The sequence below is a fragment of the Theropithecus gelada genome, chromosome 6 (assembly GCF_003255815.1).
Source record: "Theropithecus gelada isolate Dixy chromosome 6, Tgel_1.0, whole genome shotgun sequence".
Lineage (NCBI taxonomy): Eukaryota > Metazoa > Chordata > Mammalia > Primates > Cercopithecidae > Theropithecus > Theropithecus gelada.
In genome coordinates, this window is record NC_037673.1 from 163,081,276 (window position 1) to 163,089,306 (window position 8,031).

Below are 8,031 nucleotides of genomic sequence, written 5' to 3' on the forward strand. Positions count from 1 at the left end.
TGTCTGACTACTTGCTGCTGTCCCGTCCCTTTCCTTGTAGCTATCACCTATTTTTTTAGTAGAGCTGTCAATCTCAAGTATGCTGTTGGTGTAAATTAGGGCCCCAACGTTCTAAAAACCAAAACTCTGTACAGATAAAATGAAACAACTAAAAGAGAGAAAGAGGCATATCTGCAAGCAGTTAAGTAAAACATCACTATGGTATTCCTATGTATAACTATGAAAGAAATCCATGTGATTTAGGTTCCTGCTATGTAATGCATACTGTACATTCATTAGGTTCCTGCTATGTAATGCATACGGTACATTAATTTTTCAAGTATACAATAGAAAAGCCTTGAAAATAGCACCAGTAAGTGTGTATATCAAAACCTAAATGGCATAATGAAACCTTAAACAAGAGGTGAGAATTAAATGGAAAGAACTAGATTCCCCCCAAAAAGAAAAGAGAGACTTGTCAGTTATAAAAACATAGAATAAAATTTTAATCAACATCAGAGTTAATCACCTCATTTGGTAACTGACAGTTCAATGAAGTATCTGTTTTAAAATCATGGGCAAAGCAGACTGCCAAGTTTTATTTGTCATCTGATATAAGTTGAGCTATAGTCCGAGGTGGTGGAAAACCTTTCTTGTTGGATTTTACCTCTTTAATCTCAAATGAAAACTGGCATTCCATCTGGCTAATGTCCAACGTGACACATTTTGGGAGCCATCAACTACCTAGCCTTACAAATCAAGAACACTGATTAAATAATCAAGATTTCTGAAAGCCTTGAGGGAGCTATACGTTTTTTGCATCAGTAATTGCCATTCTGTTTGTAGCACAAGATGTTTTTGAGCTCTGGAAGAAACCTTGTGTTTGACATACAGGCATTGAGTCTCTTATTTGTGGGTTAGCAGGAATTTGACATCCTTAGAAGTAATATGATAGCAAATATGGAAATTGTGAGATTCTATAAATGTCTTAAACTAATGAAACTTGTCACTAAGAAAATGAAACAAGATAAGTAATTATTTGGTTATTTATTTTGAGGGGAGAATAAAGGTAATGATATTTTGCCTAGAATCCGTTAAAATAAAAGCTGTTATTGTTCTTTCTGATGATGTTATTACGTAACAAGTATCTACATAATTATTAATCCTCCATACACATATTAAAAAATCACCTCTCCCCTATACTAAATAAAAATGTAAAGATGGAAAATTGTTCTCAAGACACATGGTCAAACACACCGTTATGGTGATTCAAAATAACCATTGCTCAAAGTAGCAAGACATTGATTAGAATAATAACTGATTTCCCTGAATTGCATGCATGAAGGAATAATTCTTTCATTAGAGATGTCAAAATTAGTCCAGAAAATATCAATGAACATTATTAATGTTACATTCAGCTTTGGCCCTAGGCAAAATTATCAATTTGGTGAAGTTACTCTTTGCCACTTCTCAACATACCTTTGAAGGATTTTATTTATGCTGGTATTAAATCATTTATTCATTCAACAGTTTTTTTATTGAGACTCTACTAGATGGTAGTCATAATTCCTAGTACTAGAGATACAGCAACAAAAAAGACAAACACTTTGTGTATCTAGAGCTTATATTCTGAAAACCAGAGTGGAATCAGATAATTAAAAACCTAATTAAGGCTCGGCATGGTGGCTCATGCCTGTAATCCTAGCACTTTGGGAGGCTGAGGTGGGCGGATCATGAGGTCAGGAGTTCAAGACCAGCCTGACCAATATCATGACACCCCGTCTCTACTAAAAATACAAAAATTAGCTGGACGTGGTGGCGCATGCCTGTAATCCCAGCTACTCAGGAGACTGAGGCAGGAGAATTGCTTGAGCCCGGGAGGTGGAGGTTGCAGTGAGCCCAGATCACACCATCGCACTCCAGTCTGGGCAACAGAGCAAGATATCATCTAAAAAAAAAAAGAAGAAGAAGAAGAAGAAAAGAAAAACGAAAAAAAAACAAAGCCTAATTAAGCTTAAAAAGAAGTTTTTAGATTATGGTAAATGTAATAACAATAATAGAATGATATGTTGGAGATTATCTGAGGCTTTCTGTTTTTTTTTTTTTTTCTTCTTCTTTTTTGACCCAGTCTCGCTTTGTCGCCCAGGCTGGAGTGCAGTGGCGATCTCGGCTCACTGCAACCTCTGCCTTCCAGGTTCAAGAGATTCTCCTGCCTTGGCCTCCCAGTAGTTGGGATTACAGGCATGTGCCACCACACCTGGCTAATTTTTGTATTTTTAGTAGAGACAGGGTTTCACCATGTTGGTTGGGATGGTCTCGAACTCCTGACCTCATGATCCACCCACCTCGGCCTCTCAGAGGGCTGGGATTTCAGGTGTGAGCCACTGTGCCTGGCCTATCTGAGGCTTTCTTTGGTGTGGTGGTCAGAGAAGACCTCTTCAATGAGCTGAGACCTTGGAGCCAACCATTACTATTACAAAATGGTGGAAAATGTGGAAGGAATCATTACAAATAGTAGAACCTTGGCAAATACAAAAACCTCAATTCTGTTGAACTGAGACCAGGGGAATGCTGGGAGTTTGATGGCCAGAAAGAAGCTCTGTGAGACCAAAGTGCAATTAACAAAGAAAGAATAGTATAAGATGAGGAAAAGAGTGATGCATGGGTTTTTGGCTCATGTAAGTTCTCATAGGCAATGATAAAAACTGTAGTTTTAATCTGAAGAGAATATTGCAAAATTTTAGTAAGTATCTTTCTCCTTTCTGTCTTAGAACTTCCATTCCCTTGCTTCTGAGAGCCTCCTAATATTGCAGCTCTCCCGTCAGTCCCTTGTCCAAAGATCTCTTTTGGTCTTTTCTCATGTAATGTGCCTTCCAGCTTCCCACTCTCTTAGGGACTTGCCAGGCAATTTGTAAACTAATCTGATAAACCAATAAGAATTAAAGCATTCATAGGTAATGTCACCTAAAATGATATTCCCCTAAGATAGCATCTTTCCTATAAAACAGCCTTTATTATCTAGACTGCAAGGAGTAAATACTTTGGAAATTATAGCTATTTAATGGAAAAAAAATACCAAACAAACCCACAATATAAGCAGCTGCTTTTTTCCCCTCCCATGCAAAGGAATATACTTGTGTGAACTGTTCAGTTCAGCTGGTTAGAAATCAGGAAGTATTATTATCACCCTTGGTTTAACGATCACTAGGATTTATTAAGCCCCTGTTGTGCACCAGGCACTACACTAGATACTTTATATACAGAGTTTCATTTAATTCTCACTACCAGTCCCATAAATTCCCAATTTATAGATGAAGAAAGTGAGGCTCAAAGGCTTATCTGCCTTGCACTGTGAACTTGTGATGAAAACAAGTTTAGAAATATAAAAGGCAATCCATAAGAATTTGCTTAATATAAGCATGATTGGAATGAATAAGTGAATGAATACATAAGTAAATAAGTCACACAGCCTGGGAGTTAGTGGATAGAGCTATGATTGGATTCAGCCCTCATGGACATAGAAGCCCACGCTATTCTATATAATAATGCCTTCCTCATTTAGTACATGATGATTTTGATATTCTGATATACAGTTCAGAGCACAGTTTATTCAAAGGCAAAAGGAGCATGTCCAATGAGGCAGTTAGAGGATTTCTGTCAGAGGATCTCCTCCCTTAATTTTTCTGGTTCTGGGGAGCAATTTGCTATGTCTACTCAGGAATTCAGGCTGATTAAATGACTAAATTCTGATAGTAATGTTATTTTGATAAGACCAAAAATTTCCCCTAAGGCGTTGCAAGGAACACATACATATGTGTACACACACAGGCATACACACAGATACATAGACACTTTCTGTGAGTGAGAAAATGCCACGTGAAGATGGAAGGATCCAAGGATTCAGCTCTTGCCTCTAGTCAGTGTCTATAACTAAGCAAGCTTGTTTGGGGGTGATGTTCACTATCTTACCCGTTCCAAAACATAAAAATAAAATAAAAACCCCAAGGTGTCTAAGAACGTGATAAGAGTTATCTTCAAGGAATACAATTTCATTCTTTGATTTTAGTGAGATCTACACATCTCTGTCAGAAGTTGAACTAGGGCCAGAGTTTTTAAAACAGAAACAAGTGTGTGGCTCTGATTCATCCTCTTCTGAAATCATACTGAACTCTTGGATGGGCACTCTCCTGAAGAGATGATGCTTCTATTTGTGTTATAAACCTGAACTTAAGCATAAGTGAGAGGAAGCTCTCCAAAAAGTGCTCTTGCAAAGCATTCCCCGTGTTACTGTATTGAAAGAAAATGTTCTTCAATCAAATATGTTTAGGAAACAAAGTGAATTATCTGACCTCTTAGCAATTTTCAAAGAACATTATTAAAGAATCGAAGAGGTCCTAAAAACCAATTAAATAAATAACAATAATCTATATAACTTTGTTTACCCAATATATCCCATACCAATCTGGCCACAGTATACCATAAAAAGGACATGTAATTGATTAGTGGTCCACTGAATATCTTTTGGGAAATGCTGACTTAGGAAATTTAAATGGTTCATGACGAGTAGAAAAGCAAAATTTTCTGTGTGGCTATAGCTGTCATAATCCTTAGGGACTTGTGGGGACTTGTGGGATAATTTGTAAGATTTTAAATGGGAAACATCTTTAGGGTAATGTCTGCTACTTTTTTTTTTTTTTTTTTTTTTTGAGATCAAGTCTCGCTCTGCTGCCCAGGCTGGAGTGCAGTGGCGCAATTTTGGCTCACTGCAATCACCGCCTCCTGGGTTCAAGTGATTCTCCTTTCTCAGCCTCCCGAGTAGCTGGGATTATAGATGTCCACCACCACGACTGGTTAATTCTTGTATTTTTAGTAGAGACAGGATTTCACCATGTTGGCCAGGTTGGTCTCAAACTCCTAACCTCAGGGGATCTGCCCTAAAGTGTTGGGATTACAGGCGTGAGCTACCACACCCAGCCATGTGCTACTCTTATATATGATAACGTTACATCTGACTCTACCTGTAGGCAGCAACACATGGCAGGCATGAAGGAGCACAGGCTGCAGAGTCAAGTCCTACCATTGCCACTTACCGCTCATGTGACTTTGTATGACACTTAAATTCTTTGAACCTGACCTATAAACAGTACTTAGCTCAAAGGAAATTATGGAGCTAATGTAAACAAAGTGCTTAGCATTGTGCTGGGCAAATACTAAGTGCTTAATAAGAGGCACCTGTTTTATATTTTTCTCTTTTTGTCTGATGCTTCTCATGGGTTTTTGTAGAATCATTCACATTCTCTTATAGAGCCCTCTTCTTGTCAGGGCATGCATTTGTAAGAAGGCCAAGTGGGTATTAACTACCTCATATATAGACCTCATTAGTGCAATTCACAAACCAAGACCAGAGTTTTATGGAGAAGGAATGTAGAATTATTTCTTGCAATGTTACCCACATTCTTCTTTAGCTATAATATGCAGTTAAGTGGCACTTTGAAAAGCTATTAGCACAAAAATCACTTATATTAAAACTAGTCTTAACATTAAAAATCAGTTTTTTATAAAAATCTGTGAATATCTCTTATGCTATTATTAAACCTGTGCAGGGATGTCCCCTTAAAATCCAAAATGGGTCTCATAAAATCATCCCCAAAGGAAATTTATAGTACAACAACCTGGAATGATGTTTACCATAAGTATAGACCAGCAACTGTCAGACAAACATTTGTGTTTGCCAGATATGCGAGTTGTTGGTGGAACTACAAACAAGGACTTTAAGTTATCCACAAAGACATTTGCTGCTCGTACATCTGTAACTGACATTTATAAAGGAAAATTCCCACTGTAGGCTTATAAAAAGATTTTGCACTTGCGTTCGTAATGACTGCAGTAGGATTTCTATACTATATATTAGGTTTATTATTAGTTTTGGAGTCAGAACATGACAACAGTTATTGTGTTAGGGTGACCATAATTATCAATCTTTTTATTCCTCTGCCTCAATCCATAGGTGCTCCGTCTCATTCAGAGTAACAATGGCAGTTCTTGAAAGGGGTTGCTAGGCTCTCCGATCTCATCCAACCTCACCTCTCCTCCCCACTTGCTCACTCTGCCATAACCACACCCTTCTTCTTGTTCCAGGCATGCTCCTACCTCAGGCCTATGCATTTCTGTTTCTTTTTTTTTTTTTTTTTTCCTGAGACAGAGTCTCATTCTGTTGCCAGGTTGGAGTGCAATGGCACGATCTTGGCTCACTGCAGCCTCCACCTCCTGGGTTCAAGCGATTCTGCTGCTTCAGCCTCCTGAGTAGCTGGGATTACAGGCGTCTGCCACCAGGCCAGGCTAATTTTTGTATTTTTACTAGAGATGGGGTTTCACCATGTTGGTCAGGCTTGTCTCAAACTCCTGCCCTCGTGATCTGCCCGCCTTGGCCTCCCAAAGTGTTGGGATTACAGGCGTGAGCCACCGCACCCAACCTTCATTTTGTCTTAAATTATTTTCTTCAAGATACTCACAAAATTGGTGTCCCAGTTCCTTCAAATATCTGCTCACATGTCATTCACAAACTAACACGGTTTCCTTAAAAGTCTCTTCACACTTTATCCACACCTGCTTTATATTTCTCCATAGCACTGAATACTATCTGACATAGCCATACCTGCTCATGGAAGTCAATTACTAAATTTCTCAAAAATTTGCCAGGTGATTTTTTTAAAATATTAAAACTTGAAATTTGCCATGTTGCAAATATTTACACCGTGGCAACTGGCAATACTACCAGTCAGGACTTTTATTTGGAGAGCTGGTTTACTAGAACATGACAAGACATAATATTTATGTGCTTATGTATACACTGTTGGTCAACACTAGTGTATAAGCTCAACAAATGCAAACAGTCTGTTTTGTTCACTACTGTTTATCTAGTGTCCTGTACAGAGTCTGACACAGTTGATTAACATATTTATGTCGAATGAATGACTGATGAGTATTTCAAAAATTAAAATTTTATGGCAGTTAATTTTTGGGAAAGATGAGATTGGCCTTTTCATCCATTCACTAATTTTGACATTCAATAAATATGTACTAGGTGCTCACACTGTTCTAGGACTTGGAGACTTTTATTTTATTATTATTATTATTATTATTATTATTATTATTGAGACAGAGTCTCGCTCTGTCACCCAGGCTGGAGTGCAGTGACGTGATCTCGACTCACTGCAGCCTCTACCACCCAGGTTCAAGCGATTCTCCTGCCTCAGCCTCCTGAGCAGCTGGGAGTACAGGCGCGCACCACCACATCCGGTCGGAGACATTTTAATAAACAGAAGAGAAAAGTCCTTACCTTCATGGAGCTTACATTTTAATAGAGGAGAGAAAAACAGTGAACTAAAACAAACAAACACAAAAGATAAAAGCTGTAAATTCAGATATTGATATGTTAGAAAAAATAAGTTTAGATACTGGGAATGCTTGTAAAACACTAAGACCACAACAAGATAATGAATAGAGAGGGACTAGAGGAGGAGTTGATCTTTTACATACAGAAATCAGGTACAGCCTTTCTGAAAGTTGATGTTTGAACTGAGACATAAATGACACAATTAAGTCTGCCAAACTCAGATCTAAGGAAAGCCCATTTCAAGCAGAAAGAACAGCAAAGTGCAAAGCCCTAATGTTGGACTGAGTTTGGTGAGCTGGAAGAACAGAATGAGGATCACAACTCTTGAAACATACTGGCCGGGCGCGGTGGCTCACACCTGTAATCCCAGCACTTTGGGAGGCTGAGGCAGGTGGATCATGAGGTCAGGAGTCCGAGACCAGCTTGGCCAACATGGTGAAACCCCATGTCTACTAAATATACAAAAAAATCAGCTGGGCATAGTGGCATGTGCCTGTAATCTCAGCTACTTGGGAGGCTGGGGCAGGAGAATCGCTTGAACCTGGGATGCAGAGGTTACAATGAGTTGAGATTGCACCATTGTACTCCAACCTGGGCGAGAGACTCCATCTCCAAAAAAAAAAAAAAAAAAAAAAAAAAAAAAAAAAAAAAAAAAA